This window comes from Salvia miltiorrhiza, chromosome 2 (genome assembly GCF_028751815.1).
Source record: "Salvia miltiorrhiza cultivar Shanhuang (shh) chromosome 2, IMPLAD_Smil_shh, whole genome shotgun sequence".
In the NCBI taxonomy this organism is placed as follows: Eukaryota; Viridiplantae; Streptophyta; class Magnoliopsida; order Lamiales; family Lamiaceae; genus Salvia; species Salvia miltiorrhiza.
In genome coordinates, this window is record NC_080388.1 from 34,810,184 (window position 1) to 34,831,444 (window position 21,261).

Below are 21,261 nucleotides of genomic sequence, written 5' to 3' on the forward strand. Positions count from 1 at the left end.
GATAAAGAAGCAAGTCATGGGAGCAAATCTCTTGAAGAAAAGTGAAGATGATGAAGAAACTTCAAATGTGATCACAAGCCAATCTTCAAGTTGAAATTCATAAAGTCAATTATGCTCATTGGTAAGAGCCTAAACTATCAATTATGCTCCTTGGTAAAGAGCCTAAACTATCAACGAAGCTTCTTGACACGAATATAAAATGTCTACAAACTCAAATTCAAGTTGAAGACTCCTTGACACGAGTATAAAATGTCTACAAATTCAAAATCAAATGAAGACTCCTTGACACGAGTATAAAATATCTACAAATTCAAATTCAAGTGAAGGCTCCTTGACACGAGTATAAAATGTCTACAAATTCAAGTGAAGGCTCCTTGACACGTGTATAAAATGTCTACAAATTCAAGTGAAGACTCCTTGACACGAGTATAAAATATCTACAAATTCAAGTTCAAGTGAATACTCATTGACATGAGTATAAAATGTCTACAAATTCAAAATCAAGTGAAGACTCCTTGACACGAGTATAAAATGTCTACAAATTCAAATTCAAGTGACGGCTCCTTGACACGAGTATAAAATGTCTACAAATTCAAGTGAAGAATCATTGACATGAGTATAAAATGTCTACAAATTCAAGTTGAAGACTCCTTGATACGAGCATAAACTATCTTAGTTCAAACTCAAATGGAAAAACTCTTGAATATGAGTATTCACAAATTTGAATCCAAGAACTCCTTGATATGAGTATAAACTATCTAATAATTCAAAATTACCGAGACTCGTTCATTTCCGCGACAAATCGTCCATGAACAAGTCTGTAGGCACACAAATTTTAAATAAATAAATAATATTTTATTGATTTTATATCTTTATTTATTTTGGAATCTTATGAAATTCAAGATTAAATATGATATATTATTAATAAAGATATTACCATATTTCAAAGATAGAGATCAATTTCTTTGGCAGCAAGTCAAATCTAATATTAATATATATCAATCTTTAAGAGCCAATAAGATCATGCCACGTCAACCCTAAACCCATAATCATGTGGGCTCTAGCCCAAAGCCTGACTCTTCCTACAACTATAAATATGGGTCCCCATATCAGTTCTAAACACACCAAATCATAATTCAAGAGCTCAAGAATTGGAGGAAAATTCTCTACAACGAATTTCTCTCCAATATACAAGGTGTCTATTCAAGATTCAAGGCATTTTTCGTGGAAGCAACTCAATGCTCAAGATTCAAAGGCGTTCTTCGTGGAAGCAGCCCAAAGCTCAAGTCAAACCCAAAGTTCAATCCGAAAACAAGGCAAGAGTCATCCACGTAGGCGTTATAAGGCTTGAAGCTCGACGCATACTTTGGAAGCAAGGCGAAGCCCTCCACATCGGCGTATACTTTGGAAGTAAGGCGAAGCCCTCTATATCTGCATATACTTTGGAAGCAAGGCGATAGTCTTCCACGTAGGAGTTATAAAGCTTGAAGCTCGACGAATATTTTGGAGCAAGGCGAAGCCCTACACATCGGCATATACTTTGGAAGCAAGGCGATAGTCATCCACGTAGGCGTTATAAAGCTTGAAGCCCGACATATACTTTGGAAGCAAGGCGTAAGTCCTCCACGTCGGCATATACTTTGGAGCAAGGGGAAGACCTCTACATCAACATATACTTTGAAAACAAGACGAAGTCCTCCACGTCAATGTTATAAAGCTCAAAGCTCAACGTATACTTGGAAACAAGACAAAGTCCTCCATATCAACGTCATAAAGCTCAAAGATCAAGTCCAAGAAGATCGGAGACATATTTCTCCAACAAATCTCAAGGATTATGCAAAGACCATCCAAGAATCAACTTGAAGAGAAGAATCAGATGATCAAACAGAGATAGCAACCCGCACAAGTACATTTGATCTACAAATATTAAAGTTGTACGCAATTTTGTATTTATTAAACTAAATACATAAATTTATGTTTACACGTTCGTTTAACGTTCAACGGGAATTGTGTTGAACGTATACATGGTTTGAACCCCAAAAACCCCAAATGTTCAACAAAATTATTGGTATGTTCAACCGCATTTATTGACATGTTCAATGTTTCTCTATTCTCTACTTATATATCCATTTTTATGGAACTTAACCATATATATATATATATATATATATATATATAAGAAAATCGGCAAACCGCCCAAAACCCGCAATTTTCGCCTGAAAATCCATGGCTAGGCCTGTTGCCGCCTGCACCTACGGCTACCACCCTGACGCCTCGTCTACCGTGCTGAACCGGTAATTAGTGGATAGTTCGACCCCGTGGTTAACCGTCGGTTTCCTTGTTCGTTTCTCGCAGGCCCATAACCGGACCTAGCCACTGGCAGTTTCGATTTCGAATTGCATCCCGTGGTCAACGATCCAAGCTCGAATCGTTAACTTTTGGCCGGTTCAGTTGGGCCCGGTTCAACTTGGAAATTACTACAAGAAGGTGGCAAAACTCATGTATTTTAATGTAAATTGCACTAAGTGATACTCTAATTATCGAACTAGTGAGATTACAGAAATGTAAGTTAATCGTTTTCGACGATAAAATAGGTGGGATAGCTAAACTGGGCAAATCTGGATATATAATTTATAAATAAGTTCAGATAGTTAAAAATAATTAATAGTTATTGACTCAACCAAAACACTACGCTAGATTGACTCGCAATAGGACGAGATCTATTGTAACGTGTAAGCTAACCCAAGTCGTCTTTCAAGGAAGATCTTACAGGGCTTCTAATTGTATCACAAGAAAGCGGTAAAGATTGTCGTTTGAAAGCAGTAAAATTAAACTAAAGCTTGGAATTAAAACTTAACTTGAATTAAACTTAAGAATTAACTAGGCGAAACTCAAATACTTAAGCTTAAATAAATTACTAACCCTAGGCATAATTAAACGGATAAAGTAAAGGCAAGTTGAATTGAAACGCTACGAGGCTAAGAATTTAAATAACTGTAATTAAAAGCTTCTAATCTACTTTGACATAAACTACATTGCATAATTGAAAGTAAGACATAATTCAAGTAAAAGCAAATAAATAAACGTAAATAATAAATACTGAAATCGTCGCGAGAAGTAAATCTGTCACTTGATTACAACTCAAAACGAAGAACTAACTAAAACTCAAATTGAATGCTAACTTAGAATAAAAACTCGAAACTAAAGAACTACGAAAAACGAGAATTAAACTAAGATTGTTTTGATGCCTAAGGTCGAAGCTAGTCTTGGTCCAAAGGCTTGAAGATTAAATGCCGGAGGCAGAAGTGTTGCTTTGATCAAGAACGTTAAGCCCTTCTTATAGACTGCCTTTCATCAACCCTAGCGACAATCAAAGGGGCCTTGCAAAACTGGGCCTAAAAGAAAAACATCAAGGCAGCGTGCGCGCATAGGAGAGTGCAAGGGACAAAGTGCTCGGCAAGTCTTGACAGCGCTGGCGAATGATTGCCAGCTCTGGAGCAGTGCTGGCGCAGGTAACTCTGGAACAGTGCTGGCGTATGTAGCTCTGGAGCTTGAGCTCTGCACGAACGAATGCCAGCTCTGTCGGCCTTGCTAGTTCTGGCGAGTGAATGTCAGCTTTGTCAAGTTTGGTCAGCCCTGTCGAAGTAGGCAGCTCTGGAGATGGTCAGCTCTGGATATGGTCAGCTCTGCAGAATTGACAGCGCTGCGGCCTTGTCAGCGCTTCGATCTTGGTCAGCGCTGCGGTCTTGGTCAGCGTTGCGGCTTTGTCAGCGTTGCGCACCACTTTGAGCCTAAATACGCAATTTTTGATCCCAAAACTCCAACTTACCATTCTTCCTCTTGTTTTATCAAAAGCTCCTACAAAGCATCAACAAACTCATAAACACACCAAATTCCAGAATATTTAACTCAAAATTAGCACAATCAAACCCCCAAATTAAGAACAATTAGACATCAATCAACCCCCCCACACTTAGCCTTTTGCTTGTCCTTAAGCAAAATCAGTATGAATCTAAGGAAGAGAGCGTTCCACGATGATTATTTCCATCCAAATATTCAACAAGTCAATTCAAAATTTTCCTATCAACACATATCTGTCAGATCATGCAAGTAACTTAAAGTTTAAGAAGAAACACAACAGTAATGCAAATAATTCGATCAGATCCAATCCTCCGTTAGAAGTGAATTCCCGAATGTGATCGCCTTTATAATCAGTATCTCCATTTCACAACTTTTCCTTTCTCACACTTTGTGTGCTTAATCACTTAGATTTCGACAATTGAGCCATAATTCGTGAAATAAAACCATTTGGATGTAATCTAAAGTTTTCTCACGTGGTTTCCCATGCTCATAGTTAAACTAGCGGAGCATAGACTTAGCGTTGTCATGATTTTTAGAGCTGGCCAGATTTTCAGAGCTGGCAGAATTTTCAGCATTCAAACATTTCACAGATAAGGATACGATCGTAGGCAATCACAATGACAACACTCCTTCTAGCATCTACCGGACAAATCATGTTTTACTTACTTACAACCGTGTTGCAACAAAACTCATACTTCTTTGCACAAACAATAGACATATATCAAAAGCAAAACCAGAATAACCACCATTCAACACTAACCCGAAATTCACATCAAAAACCATCTCTTCCACACATTCATAACAATTAGCAAGCATCCAAGAACAAGCTAAGAACAGGAAGACCAATCGCCCAAAATCAACATCATAAACATGCACACATCAAAATAAGACACCCCCCTCCACAAAAAGAAAGCCATGTCCTCAGGACAAAAGATAAAAAGAGTTAGAAAAACGTCCCTGAATATTGGCAAAGAGAAACAGAAGCACCGTGATAGGTGGCGAAGGTCGAAAGTATGCATCGTGGGATGTGGGGTTTGTGGCCTAAGGGCTTCAAGAACTCTGCGAGGAAAAATTAGTGCTGGCGGCTCTCGTTAGCGTTGGTGTCCTTGTCAGCGTTGGCAGAAAAGTCAGCGCTGGCCGCCATAGTCAGCGCTGTGTGTCAGCGCTGGCGAACTAACTCTTCTGCAACAAGAACAAGAACACTAAAAATATCAAACCAACACAAAAGGCATCAAAACAAGAAACATAAAAGAAAACAAGGAAACAACAGAACAAAAAGAAACGAAAAGTAGACTAAGAAGAACAACATGGGTTGCCTCCCATGCAGCGCTATTTTTAAAGTCGCCAGCCCGACATAGAGAAACTCTTAACCAAAGTCACTTTGAAGTGTTAGCTGCATTAATCCCTGTGAAAATACGTCCTTCTCCATTTTAGCTGCGGGTCTTCTTAATTAGCAAACAGCGCTCATCACATTCAACACTCTCTCGACCCAGGAGCCAGATCGCAAGCTCCCCTCTTTCTTCTCCTCCAAGAGCAGTACACCCTGCAATCCTTGCACGACACCATCATTACATTTCAGTACGTCAGCCCATTCTTCTTCAACGACTGCGTCCTCTTTCAAGTTAGTCGGTAATTCATGAGCTGCATTAACGTCGAGTTGCAGCTTGTCCAAAAATTTATCTTCAATGGCCATCTCATCTAGCAGGTTATCAAGAAACTCCTGCATTATTTCGTCCTCTTCCGGGCAGGTGCTCATCAATTTCTCCTCAGCATAATTTTGGCGAGTGCTCACTAGAGCTGGTGGCCTCATCAGAGTTGGCAGGCGCGAGTGCTCACTAGAGCTGGCGGCCTCATCAGAGTTGGCAGGCTCGTCAGAGCTGGCGGACTGGTCAGAGCTGGCGGGCTGGTCAGAGCTGGCAAAAGATTGTCAGCACTGAAAATTTCCACTTCTTCCACAGGGTCAAAAATCTCAACATAAGAACAGATATGCAATAAAGAAGTGGAATTAACAGGCTTCTTATCGAAAATAAAAAAATGTTATCGATCTACCTGACCCGGCCATACTCGAAGTTCCAGATCCCACATCAATGCGAGTCTAGGTAGTAGCCATAAAAGGCCGGCCAAGCATAACAAGATGGTCTTTCTCTCCTCTAATGCCTTTCCTTGCATCGAGCACCACAAAATCTGCCAACACTTTGATTTCTCTCACCGTGACTTCGACATCCTCCAAAAGTCCACGTGGGCTGCTTATAGCACCGTCAGCTAGCTAAAGTCTCATATTAGTGCACTTAAGCTCATCTTCGTTCCTGCCCAACTTCTGAAAAATATCAAACAACATCAAATTGACTGTCGCACCCAAGTCTAACATGCCCGAGACCTCCCCAGCTCTACCCAAACCAATACCAAAAATGAAGTTGCCTGGATCTCCTTGCTTCGGTAGTGGTTGGGTTGGATCAACAATCACCGGTGGCAAAGGTGGACTGGGATGTTGGCTAGCTTTGAAGGCTTCCACAGTTTTGCTCTTCCATTTTTCGTCAGTAAGTTTTTGGCAGATACCTGCCAGAGCTGGCAGCCTTGTCTGCTCTGGCTTTCTTGACAGCGGCTGCATTTTTGACAGATCTGGCGATTGCTCGACAGCTCTGGCAGCCTTTTCAACTTTGGACTTCTCTTCAGCTCTGGCAGCCTTTGTCTGCTCTGGCGTCCTTGACAGCTCTCGCATCCTTGACAGCGTTGGCGTCCTTGACAGCTCTCGCATCCTTGACAGCGCTGGCGTCCTTGACAGCTCTCGCATCCTTGACAGCGCTGGCGGCGTTGTCTGCTCTGGGAGAACAGTAATAGATAGAGCTTGATGAGCCTGCAAAGGCTGACCGTGAAGTTTCCCGGGCTGCTGCTGCTGCTGCAGCTGGTTCAGAGTTCCTGACAACTGCCCCACAGTAGTCTCAAGTCGTTTGATAGTGGCTGCCTGAGACTCCATATTTTGCTTGGTCATCTCCATGAAAGACTGCATAGTATCCTCTAAGGACGACGTCTGGGGCTAAACCTGCTTTTGATATTGTGGAGCATTCTGAAATTGTTGAGCAGGTTGAAAATTCCCTTGCTGCTGATACCTCGGTGGATATTGTTGGGAAGAGTTTTGCTGCGGTGCATAAAGGCTGCTGACCTCTCCATCCGCTATTGAAGTTTTATTGGCCTTGATTATAAGTTTGCCCAAATTGCGGTCTGCTCTGAAATCCTTGTGCCGCATACACTTCAGCTGCACCTTCTGGAGTGAATTCTCCCATTCTATGGCATTCATTTATTCCGTGGCTAAAATCACCACAGATTCCACAAGGCTCGATGCTCTGCGCAGGGACAGGCGAAGTTTTCATCTTGTTCATCTTGAGCTGTTGTAATTCACGCATCATGGCAGCCATCTATTTCTGCAGCTCACCAGTCGGTGCTACGGCGCTGGCCTCAACCCGGCGTCCACGGGTTGACTTCTACTGAGAACTCTCGGCCAGAGTCTGGAAAATCTGGTTCAGCTTTGCAGCTGTCTTTCTAGCTATGTTCCCGCCTGCAGTGCTGTCCACCATAAATTGAGTAGTTTGAATCAGTCCATCGTAGAAAAATTGCATCAACATTACAGTGGTTAGTTGATGTTGCGGGCACTGGCGGAGGAGTTCTTGAAATCTCTCCCAAGCCTCATGAAAGGGCTCGTCCGTTCCTTGGATGAAGTTCATGATTTGAGCTCTGATCTCATGTGTCTTATGATTCGGGCAATACTTCAGCATGAACTTCTCACATGCCTCTCCCCAAGTGTTATGGAGTTGGGCGGCAGAGATAGCAACCACGTCCTCGCCCGATCCTTAAGTGCATAAGGGAAACATTTAAGCTTTAACTGATCCTCAGTAAGATTCAGCAGTGGGATGGTTTGCACTTGAGTGCAAAAATCGCGAATGAACTACAGGGCGTCCTCATTCGGCATCCCGTGGAAAAGAGGTAGCAAACTTGAATCATTTGGCTTCAAGTTGTAATTTCTCACGGCGGTAGGGAGCATAATAGCCGAGGTGTTAGTGTCCCCTATGACGGGCCGGGTGAAGTCTCCCATATACTGCATATTTGCCATGACTTCTTTGTCGTGCTTGGCTGGCTCTTCTTCTTCCTTTTCTAAGGACTGCTCTGAACGGTCAGAGTCAGAGCTTGCTGTATCATCCAGAATGGTGTCAGAGTAGAAAGCGTCTGCTCTGTCACGCTCCTTTTCGAAAATCCCCGCGTTCGTGTTGTCCAAGGGAGACACCAGTTTTCCTTTCAGACTACGGCGTCCCTGCATACACAGCACTTAACACACGGATTAAACGCACCGGAGGGAAAGAGTAACAAAACAAGAAAAAGTAGATAAATAAAGCAATTAAAAACAGAAAACAAAGTGACACAATTAAAACGCTTAAAACCTTCCCCGGCAACGGCGCCAAAATTTGACTCAACCTAAACACTACGCTAGATTGACTCGCAATAGGATGAGATCTATTGTAACGTGTAAGCTAACCCAAGTTGTCTCTCAAGGAAGATCTTACAAGGCTTCTAATTTATCACAAGAAAATGGTAAAGATTGTCGTTTGAAAGCAGTAAAATTAAACTAAAACTTGGAATTAAAACTTAACTTGAATTAAGCTTAAGAATTAACTAGGCGAAACTCAAATACTTAAGCTTAAATAAATTACTAACCCTAGGCAGAATTAAACGGATAAAGTAAAGGCAAGTTGAATTTAAACGCTACGAGGCTAAGAATTTAAATAACTGTAATTAAAAGCTTCTAATCTACTTTGACATAAACTAAATTGCATAATTGAAAGTAAGACATAATTCAAGTAAAAGCAAATAAATAAACGTAATTAATAAATACCGGAATCGTCGCGAGAAGCAAATCTGTCACTTGATTACAACTCAAAACGAAGAACTAACTAAAACTGAATTGAATGCTAACTTAGAATAAAAACTTGAAACTAAAGAACTGCGAAAAACGAGAATTAAACTAAGATTGTTTTGATGCCTAAAGTTGAAGCTAGTCTTGGTCCAAAGGCTTGAAGATTAAATGCCGGAGGCAGAAGTGTTGCTCTGATCAAGAACGTTAAGTAGGGATGGCAGTGGATCCTGGACCCGGTCCAGATCCGTGGATCCAGATCCGATTTGACGGATCTGGATCTCAATTTTTTGGATCCGCGGATCTGGATCCGGATCTGGATCTCATTTTCTAAAACGGATCTGGATCTGGATCTTGACATTTGAGATCCGGATCCGGCCCAGATCCGACCCGTGGATCCTGTTAGTGTGCGTTAACATGTGTGTTATGCTCACATGTACTCCAACATTATCGTTTTTGTTTTGCGCTTTCTTCACCGTTGTTTTGCAGAGAGTATGTTTGCAGGGGGAGTTTACAGCAACGGGGAGTGTATGTGTTTTGTGAAGAAAGGCAAAAAGGGGGAGTTTGTTGGAGTTATTTTTCTAACTCCAAATTAAACTCACAAATGCTTTGTTATTGTTTTGCTCTTTCTTCACGTCTTTGGTTGATAGGAAACTGACCTTGTCAAGACTTGAGATTTGAAGCTTTAAACGAAGGTATTAAGGGGAAGAGTTTCAGTTGCTAAAAAGGAGGAAGTGGAGATAAAGAGAGAGAAAAGAGAGGAGCTTGTTGGCAGCTCCTAAAATCAAGGGAGAAGTGGACTAAATCAAACAACTATCAAACGGCCACTTCATCCATGATCAAAGCCACGACTTCAAGCCTTGGGAAGCAAGATTGAGATGCCTATATATACCAAGGAGAAGTCTCAGTTCAGATCACGAAGTCTGAAGATCAAAATCTAGTCATTTGAGTGATCTGTGTACGAATGCTGTTTAGAGTGTTAGGATAACATCGTTTATAGCATTCATTGATTTCGTCGGATTTCGGAGTATAGCTCTTGAATCCAGTTTTCGTTTGTTAATGAGAGTGTCTAATGTTCAAATACCTAGAGTCTTGTAAAGGTATTGAACGTGAGTGTTCATTCTCCATTTAGTCATTTTGCCATAAGGCGTCTTCAAGTTATAAATTATAACTTGAAGAATTTTTTCCATTTCTTTGTGTCTTCCATTTTTATTTCCGCTGCAATATTTCTCTGTGTGCACTGGTGTGTTTCCTAAACACAGTACGTCACATCAAGTTTTTCGCTGCTGTTTACTCTGTGTTGTTGTGCGTGCTGTTCCAACACTGTGCACAACATTTTGTTCCAGACGAAGCAACACTTTCAGATCCAATTTAATTAAAAATATATTATTTATTTTTTATATTTATTTTATTAATAATATTAGATATATTAAAAAATAAAAAAAATAGAATTAAAATTTGAAAACCTAATTCATCTCTTTCTCCCTCTCGGTCTTCTCACTCTCACTCCCCCGCCGCACCTCCATCTGCCATCCCTAGACTCTCCCATCTCCCATCTCCCTCAGTCGGCGTCGTGCCTCACCTTCATCGCCGGTCATCTTCTCCGATTCACCCGCCCGCCGCTGGAGTCACGCTCGCCGCTCGATCTCTGCTTCGCTCGCCGTCCCTGCTTCGCTCGCCGTCCCTGCTTCGCTCGCCGTCCCTGCCTCGCTCCCTGTTTCTCTCCCTCTATCGCCCGCCGCCTGGAGTCACGCCGCGCTCGCTCGCCCGCCAGCAGCAGCGGCAGTGCAGCCTCCAGTTCCTGTTCGGCTCGCCGCACTCCATCGCCCGCCGTCGTTCCAGTTCGGCTCGCCGCACTCCACCGCCGTCGCCGCCTCTGTCACTTCAGTCCGGCTCGCCGCACTCCACTGCCGCCGTCGTTCAGCCATGAGCTTGTCTACCACAGGATGCTCTAAATCAAAGGTTAGATTTTGATTTTGAGCATGTTTATATTCGAAAATTATATTCTGATTTGAGCATTGTTGTTCGTTTCTGCCCCTGATTTTGATGCACTTGGAGTTGATTCTTGTGGGATAGGTTTAACTGGATATCTCTTGTTTGCTGTCTGCTGATTTTGATGCACTTGGAGTCAAAAATTAACTGTATTTCTTGTTTGCTGTCTGCTGTACTTGTGACGACATATTAGGTTTAACTGGATATCTCATGTATTCTTGTTTAGTAGCCTAGACTAAGCCAAATGTTGCTCACTACTAGAAAAACGCTCATAGATAACGGATTTTATCCGTTATCTATGAGCAAAAAAAGCGTTGTGTATAGTGGTGTTATCTATTATAGGTGTCATACACAACGGTTTAAAAACCGTTATCTATGAAGGGAAAAGATAACAGTACAACCACACATACATAACGGTTATAAAACCGTTATCTATATTGATTATACATAACGGTTTTCGACTGTTATGTATTATAATTTATCCGTTATCTATTCCATAATATATATTTTTTCATATTATAGTTAACAGTTTTTTATACTTTTTATAACGGTTTTAACCGTTATCTTTGATAAAATACATAACGGTTTTTCACCGTTATGTATTAAGATTTTTCCGTTATGTATTAATTTTTTTTTTTTTTTTTTTTTATCATAGTTAACAGTTTTTTGCACTTTTTATAACGGTTTTAACCGTTATCTTTGATAGAATACATAACGGTTTTTTGCACTCTTTATAACGGTTTTTTGCACTTTTTATAACGATTTTTGCACTTTTTATAACGATTTTAACCGTTATCTTTGATTAGAATACATAACGCTTTTTTGCACTTTTTATAACAGTTTTTTGCACTTTTTATAATTGTAGTATATTTTTAAATTTTGCACTTTTTATAAAACGACAAAATGATAAAATCAACAATAACAATATTATATATCATTCAAAATATTCATACATTATTATACAAATGAACCAAATATCAAGTATACATCATCATTGCATATTCCTATTCAAAATTGAAAATACCAACTACCTTATAGCTAAAATAAAAATCTATCATACAATATTTCTAGCACCAAATCCTCAAGAACTAGTTAGTCAACCTGCTATGATTCTCTGGTTGTCTTTTGACCTCAAAATAATTGTAAAATGATACCCACAGCTTGACCAATTTCCGACATCAAGCATGAAAGTCCTCCTATCACTTTCTCATCTCCACTCTTAGGAGCTTTGCTGACTTTGTTGCCTGTGTTCATAAAATAAATGTCAAATGGAAGCATGTGAAATCAAAATAGGTTTAAAGTCACACAAGGATCATTGTATTTGTATACGAAATGAATGCAAATATCTCACCAGATTTGGTGGTGAATGTGCGACGGTATGTGTTGACATACTTCCTAACATCATCTTCCTTGTTAAGGTTGAAGAGCTTGCGGATCTTTGAAGCCCTCTTTGGACCTCTCATCCTTGGTTTCTCAGTATCAGTGAGACCAGGAAGATCAGACAAAAGAAGAAGCAAATTTAGGATCTATCTGTGAATTGGCATTTTAATTAACTACGAGAAGGAAAAGAAGAAGAGGAAAACAAAGCAAAGATAGGGAAAAAGAACAGACTGAAACAAGTAGAGTACTACTATAAACAAACCATCCGAACTGAGAAAAAGGCAAGCTAATTATGGCTCACAAAATACACAAAATTTCATTGTCTGATACTCCACAAGAACAACTAAAGCAGCGCAGCAACACAAAGTTTTGTGCCATATTATAGAATGAAAAACCTCTTTGGAGACAATGCAGAGCTTCCCATCAGCCACTCCATGCTCAACAAAAGTCCGAGCAGCATAACCAACTGAATTTCCACCACCTACTATAACATATCTACAACCACAAATACAAACAAACATAAAAGAGTGATTAACGCAAATTCACCTCCAAAAACAAATATATAACATTAGTTAGATGTAATAACCAAAAGGCGGCAGTAATTACTCCCGATTCTCGTTCACTGAAGCTAACTGGGGGCACCAGAATTGGGAAGTTATTTCTTGGCCAACCATGAAAAAGTACCTTTCAGTATCTTTGCAATGATCTGTATTACCACTACCAGGAACCAAAAGAAACACAAAGAACAATAACAAAAGGCCAAGCCTAATAAATTTGGTGGAGAGAGGGATGATAAGAAACCAGAGTAATAGAGCATCATGAAACCAAACAAGTATGCTTCAGAAAAATATATTAGATAGTTTACCTGTTTGATAGAGTTCTAGTATGCTAAATAAGAACTAACACCAATTCCAACCTCACCCTTCTCAATATATTAAATTGTTCCAAATTATTCAATAAAAGAGATTGATAAGCAGATTACCAAATACCAACCTCTCAGCATGCAAGCGATAAAGTTGCAAAGAAAATGAGTGGAAAGTGCTAATAGTGAGTATTAGCACTAAAAGCAATGGTATAAAATGTAGGAAGAGGATATAAAACTAAAACTAAAAGCAAGAGGACATAAAACTCACCTTGAAGCTTATCTCTTTATCAATCTCTCTATCACCGTGTACTTTCAAACCTAAAACAACATAAATGTAAAGATTAGGGCACTTAAGCTCCAAAAATTAAAATGAAGGAATGAAACCTTAGATAAGAAGATGAAACAGAATGAGGAATGAGCCATACCCTAAAAGTTTGAGAAATATCCTACCTTAACATAGAATCGTATCTAATCAAATTTGAACCAGAATAACCTTAAATTTCTTATAATTTGAGATGACCAAGCAACATCGACTTACAATCTTAATTAAGATCTTAATAAAACACGGAGTAAAACACGGTCAGTAATCATACAGAAGACTTGGAATTCTCAGTACCACATCCTATTAAACATAGAGCTACTTACAGATGTTGGAGGTGTTTCATCTTCTCTATCGAGTATGGAAAGCTCTGACTAAATTTGTTCTCAGCGAAGTTTCTGATATGCATTGAAGAGAACCAAAACAGTTATTATTGTAAAACTTTTGAAGCAAATGGTCTTAGTTCTTACACGAACAAGCCTATGTCGAGTATCTTACAGGTGCGTGAGGTTGGGAGGTAAACTGTAGGGGATTGATCCCTCAATGTCATTTGAACTAAGGTCCCTAAAAAATGATTTTCACACAATTAAAAAGAGGTCACAACAATGCACGATGATGAATGAAGAACACAGAAATTGACAGAATTTTCTTACAATTTCTTCAGACTCTTGAGATTTGAGAGCTCAAATCCAATGCTTCCTGTCAGCCCCAGCCCATGAAGTTTACTGAAAAAAAAGAACACAAATAAGAAGTCAGAGTCACTATAATAGTCAATCTGTAAGAAGAATCTATATCATCATATCGATAATGAAGAACTACAGGTCGATAATTGATGATCCGATGCATTGAACTCCAGTCCAGGGTGGTTCTGCACAAGGGTCTCCACTCTCTTCTTTCCAATGCTCCAGCTGCATCGGCTTGTTAAGTGACCTGTACAAATTTTGAAGAGCTTGAACTGCATAACACGAGCTCGTTTATCAGTTTCCTTTTTTTTTTTTAAGAAGAAGCAAAACAAGCTAGAATATAGCTGTGAACCAGTGCTGCTCCTATTCTAAACCATCAGCAACAGCAGCAGATTTGTTATTCCAACACTTCTTCTGCTTCGAACAACCTAATTAGCATGCACAGTTTCAGCCCTAACTTTGGGGAAACAAACAGATGAGATGAATTTAAGCAACTTCTTTTCAGAAAGCAGTGTTCAATATTCTCAATTCAGAATAACCAAGAACAAAAAGATGAGATGAACTGAAATAAGAAAAAAAAACTAGCGAAAATTCAAGCCATAAATCCCTAAAATTCGAGTCCAAAATGCCCTAAAATTTGCTACCTAATGCACTCTTCAATTTCATTTAGTTGTTACCTGAAGAATGAGGGCGACTGTTGTCGGAGTCAGAGGCTGGAGGCAGGTGCCAGGGGTAGTGGTGGTGCGATTGGAGCGGTGGTGGGCGCTGAGCCGACGATGGAGGTTGCTCTGCCCAAATTCAAAAATTACGCAAAGATAGAAATACATATAGAAAATGGAGAGAGAGAGAGAGAGTATACCGGTGGTGGAAGCGAGAGAGGGGTGATGGGGATGGGGGGCGACGCCAGGCTGGAGAAGGTGGCGGCTAGCGGCTGCTCGCCGGAGACAAAGGCGGCGCAGAGAGGAGGTAGAGAGAGGGAGAAGGGGCAAAACTCTTGTTCGACGCCCAATTATCAACCTCATCTGCTCTCGATTGCAAATTAGAGAATTAGGGCTTTCCCCCTTTCCTGCCTCGATTATGTGGAGTTGAGAAGAGAACCGGCCGTAGAACACCATCGGCTCGCCGATCCTCGGACCACCAGCAACGATGGGCGGGCTCTAGGTCGCGTAGCTCGCCGGTCTTCCTGAGATGGCGACGGCTGGGTTGTTTCGAACAGAGAAGAACTAGGGCTCAACCAATCGAATAGAGAAGAACTAGGGCGCGGGGCAGCAGCGAGGGTGGGCGGCGACGGGCCGGTGCAGGGCAGCGGCGCCGGCGGCGGAGTTGAGAGGGGAGAGAGGGAGTCGAGAGACAGGGAGGAGACGCGGGATTGGAGAAAATTTTTGAAGAGATTGGGGGAAATTTTGAAGAGAAATAAGGATTTGTCTTTTTCTTTTTTTCACTTTTAATATTCAATTTTTGGTATTTAGATTTCTAATTTAGATTTTTAATAAAAAATGTTATGAATTTTTTATTTTTCAAAGTCTATATCTAGGAATAAATTCAAATTTTAGGATAAATAATTTATTTGTTATTTTTTAATATAATATAAGATAATATAATATTATTTTAAAAAAATTAATAAAAAAAATTATACATAACAGTTTTTAGAGACGCTCATACATAACGGTTCAAAAACCGTTGTAAATGACTCTTATACATAACGGTTCAAAAACCGTTGTAAATTACTGTTATAAAAGATGGTCATAGATAACGGTGGCACAACGGTTTGTAATACCGTTATGTATGCAACTAATAGATAACGCAAAAACATAACGCATTTGTTCAAACCGTTATCTATGCATTTAGATAACAGTACATAGATAACGGATTTTCGCAAAACCGTTATCTATTCCTAAAAGTGCGCTCATACATAACGGTTTTTGAAAAAAACCGTTATCTATTCACTGTTATGTATGTAAACTTTTGTAGTAGTGGCTATACTTGTTTGCTGTTTGCTTTTGTTTTATATTTTCATCTTCACGATGAATTTTGTAAGGTTATCAGAGAGGAATATGCTTACATATTTTATGATTATGAAGTTAGAGATTTATGATTTGTTTTGTTTTTGTAGGAGAGTGAAAATAAGTTGAATGAAGAAGAGTTTGTTGAACAACTTGTGAATGTGATTGTGCTTGAAGATGATTCCACCAAGGCTAAAGCCGTTGAGACCACGGAAGTGAAAGTAGAAGATGGTAAAACGGCCAAAAAACTTACTTCTAAAGCTTGGGATCATTTCAAGATAATAATGGTGAATGGTGTTCAAAAAGCAAAATGCAACTACTGCACGGCTATATTGTCTTACAATGGTGCATCAGGAACTTCTCATCTACTTAAGCATGCAAATCTCGTCTGTCCAAAGCGACACTTACGGCTTGGATTAGGTCAAACAAAGTTGAATGTTAAGACTGGAGTTGATGGGACCACTGTATTGGAATTGAAGGATAAGGAAAAGCCTGTCAAGTTTGATCAAGAGACTTCAAGGAGGGACTTGGTTAGTATGGTCGTCATACATGAGTATCCTTTATCGATAGTGGATCATGTGGGATTTAGAAAATTTGTGAAGGGGCTTAATTCATCTTTCAAAATGATATCGAGGAATACACTTAAGAGCGATATTATGAAGATATATGATGATGCCAAGAATTCCTTGAAAGCTCTGTTCGATTCCACAGATGGGAGAGTTGCACTAACCACCGACATGTGGACTGCTTCAAATCAGAAAAAGGGATACATGGCTATCACCTCACACTTTATTGATCAACAATGGAGCTTACGTAATCGAACTTTGAGGTAATGAGCTTTACTTTTAATTACTAGTGTTGATTTACTTCCTACTTGTTGCTATGTGTTTATTTGAGTTTTAAATATTTATTAATAATTACAAATTGTGTGTTAATATAGGTTTTGTTTTGTGCCTTCTCCACATACCGCACCTATTCTTGCAAAGATATTAATGGATTGCATATGTTATTATTCTTTGGAGAATAAAATCTCAGCGGAGGTTCTTGATAATGCGAGCACAAATGATGCAATGATGACTGTTTTGATGGATAATTTAGAATCTAATAGTTTAATGTTGGGTGGATTGTTTTTGCATTTGAGGTGCAGTGCTCGTATCTTAAATTTGGTTGTGAAAGATGGCTTGAATGTGATTGGTAGTGCAATTGATAAAGTCCGGGAGTGTGTTATATTTTGGATGTCTACTCCTAAAAGAATTGAAAATTTTGAGGATGCTTGTCGGCTTTTGAATATATGTAGGCCTAAAAGGTTGGTTCTTGATTGCAAAACTAGGTGGAATTCCACTTTTTTGATGCTTCAAGCTTCTTTACCTTTTAAGGATGTGTTTACAAAATTGAAACGCTTGAATAGGAAGCTGAAATTTGTTGTTCCTACTGAGCATGAATGGATGTTGGCAAGTCTTGTTTGTGAGAAGTTGGAGATTTTCTACAAGGCTACTAAAGTCTTTTCTGGTAGAAATCATCCAACTTCTAATCTGTTTTTTCGTAAAGTTTGTGAAATTAAGATTGCTTTAAGGCGGTGGATGCAAAGTGATGTTGATGTTATTAGAACAATGGCTAAGAATATGGTGGAGAAGTTTGACAAATATTGGAACCAAATTGGTGGGGTTTTGGCTGTTGCTTATGTTTTAGATCCTAGAAATAAGATGGATTGTGTGGAGTTCTATTTCAAAAGGTTGTATGGAGATGGACCTAATGGTGCTTAAAATGAACTCAAAAAAGTAAGGGAGAACCTTGATAGACTTGTGATTGAATATCAAATGAGGATTGAAAGTGAAAAAAATAATGAACTTTGGAAAGGAAAAGAAGTAGGTGGTGATGAGTGTGGCGATGAGGAGGATACTTATGCTCAAGCCAAGAGAACAAAGAAAAGAAAGGTGCATGTGAGGGGTGAAGTTGAACACTACTTAGATGATGATCATATACCCGAGAATGATGCCTTTGACGTTCTTGATTGGTGGAAAAGGGATCAAATGTATCCTACTTTGCAGAAAATTGCCAAGGATATTCTTGTTATTCCTGTATCTTCAGTGGCCTCGGAAAGTGCTTTTAGCACGGGTGGGCGAGTTGTTAGTGCTCATCGTTCTCGACTTCACTCTCGAACCGTGGAGGCATTGATGTGTTTACAAAATTGGATGATTGATGATGTCAAAGGTTATATTTTATTTATTTTTATCTTACTTTACATTTCATTTGTCAATATTCCTTATTCATAATATTTTTCATTTTTTGGCTTAGGTGAATTGGATGACACAAGTGCTTGTTCCACAGTTAATGAAGATTATGATGAAGATGGAGAAGAACAAATTGATATTATTGATATGGTAATTAATTTACATATGTTTTAAACTTCTATTATTGAGATCATTTTGTTTTGCTCTAAATATTTTTTTCTTCATTTTTTTAGGATGTCGATGATGTTGAAAGTAGCTGTGCCATGGATGATGACTTTTATTCGTAGGAAATGTAATTTGGATTGGGGAAGACTTGTTCTCGTAGACTCATGCATTGAGATTTATTTATTTTGATATTTTGATGACTTGATTTTCATGATGGATATTAAATATTGTTGATTTTGTACAATATTTTTCATGATGGATATTAAATGTTGTTGATTTTGTGAATTTATTTGTGAATTTAATTTGAAAACACTAGATCCATGGATCTGGACCCGCGGATCCGCGGATCTGACGGATTTGGATCTGGATCCAAAATTTTCAGATCCGCGGATCTGGATCCGGATCTGGATCTGGTATATGAAAATGGATCTGGATCTGGTATTGGCCAGACCCGGTCCAGATCCGGCCCGTTGCCATCCCTAACGTTAAGCCCTTCTTATAGATTGCCTTTCATCAACCCTAGCGACAATCAAAGGGGCCTTGCAAAATTGGGCCTAAAAGATAAACATCAAGGCAGCGTGCGCGCACAGGAGAGTGCAAGGGATAAAGTGCTCGGCAAGTCTTGACAGCGCTGGCGAATGATTGCCAGCTCTGGAGCAGTGCTGGCGTAGGTAACTCTGGAACAGTGCTGTCGTAGGTAGCTCTGGAACAGTGCTGGCGTATGTAGCTCTGGAGCTTGAGCTCTGCACGAACGAATGCCAGCTCTGCCGGCCTTGCTAGTTCTGGCGAGTGAATGTCAGCTTTGTCGAGTTTGGTCAGCCCTGTCGAAGTAGGCAGCTCTGGAGATGGTCAGCTCTAGATATGGTCAGCTCTGCAGAAGGTCAGCTCTGCAGAATTGTCAGCGCTGCGGCCTTGTCAGCGCTTCGTTCTTGGTCAGCGCTGCGGTCTTGGTCAGCGCTGCGCACCACTTTGAGCCCAAATACGCAATTTTTGATCCAAAAACTCCAACTTTTCATTCTTCCTCCTGTTTTATCAAAAGCTCCTACAAAGCATCAACAAACTCATAAACTCCCAAATTAAGAACAATTAGACATCAATCAGTTATTACTAAATAGGTTTAGAATGAGTACGAACAGTAAAACATTTTTTAATTAAGCTCGAGACGAGTATGTATATATAAATTTTTTAATATGTGAAATTTTGTACATCAAATTATTTTAAACAGAGAAGATTAGTAATGTATGCTTAATAATTTTACTAATAATATTAACTAATTATTTAAATCTCCATCAACGTCAGGATAGATACTTGTTTAAACAAGGGTAAATTGCAAAATAAGTCACAAACTTTGCCTCAATTTTCAATTTCAACACCACTTTTAAACCTTTGCAAATAAATACCAATTCTTTTAGATTTTGGCAATTGGGGCTTCCCCAAATTTTTGCACCTCTTGAACTACGACATTGACGATATGAGAAAAGCAGGTGAACCTATTATATGTGGAGATATATACTAATAAATAAATTATAACAATAATAACACAACTATTTTGCAAGAGAAAAAGAGACTGTAAATTGGGACGAGAAGCCCCGATTGTAAAACTTAAAAGAATTTGTACTTATTTGTAAAAGTTTAAAAATAATGTTGAAATTGAAAATTGAGTTAAAGTTCGTGACTTATTTCGCAATTTATCCTTTAAACAATTGGACTTCAGGTTAAGTTAAACCAAAGTTACCCGGCCAAAATGTACTTTAAGTGTGGAAATCAAATACCCCCCCCCCCCCCCGTCCCATTAAAATAGTTCTAAGATGAGTGTTACATATTTTTATAAAAATAAATGTGTGTATTGTAAATGGAGAAATGATTGACTATTAAAATATTATTAGTAATGATTAATTAATTATATTATGAGTGAAGAAAGTGATCCATTTTGATGGATCATATATGATAGAATAAGTAACTAAGTTGATATATTGTATATTCCTATTGTCCACAAAGAATGTGTGGTGGAGTGGAGGGCACAAATTTTAATAAAATGGTTGAAAGATATGATTTTAATATTTAAAATATCCCACAAAGGGTAGTATTTAGGGTTGGGTCACCAAATTATAAAAGTAAGGGGTAGATATTTTGTAAACATTGAATATGAATGATGTTTAAATTATAAGAAAATTTTCTAAAAAAGGAAAATACACACTATTTGTGGACGGACAAAAATAATATATACTCCCTTCGTCCCAACTTAAATGGTGCACTTCTTTTCGACACGGGATTTAAAAATAATAAGATTATAGTGTAAAAATGTGTAAGGTGTGTTGGATCATATTGTTTGTAGTGTAAAATTATTACAAAATATAGAAACACACCATTTTAGTTGGGACGATCCAAAAAAGAATACACACCATTTAAATTGGGACGACTAATTTATTATGCATAAAGGGGCAACTTTATAAGCCATTTGAAATAAATATATACAAAATAAACAATACAAAATGTAAAGCATATGATATGCAAGTAATATAGATAGAGAGCAGTATGAATCTCAATAAGATTATGAAAAATATTACGATTGAATTAAAAATCACAGCATCAGATTAATGACAAGAAAATAACCCGAAGATGATTCTGTCAAATTCTCACTGACGGCAGTGGGTATAAATAGAACCGGACCGCGAGCTGACCCATGTAAATATTTCAGTCCATTAGCTTGCAATCTAACTCAATTGGTCGTCCAATTAAGACGTCAATTTTAATATTCCCTCCATCCTACATTTTTTTAAAATTAAATGTAATAGATATATAGTAGAAAATCTCAATTTTATATAAAAATATTTTTCATATTCGTATAGATATAGAAATTAC

The 21,261-nt window shown here is 38.8% G+C and overlaps 1 protein-coding gene across 1 annotated transcript in view; it reads right to left on the reverse strand.

Moving 5' to 3' along the window:
* LOC131012154 (endoplasmic reticulum oxidoreductin-1-like) overlaps positions 1-21,261 on the reverse strand; it is a 606,214-nt gene that overhangs the window by 277,212 nt on the left and 307,741 nt on the right. The window lies entirely within an intron of this gene.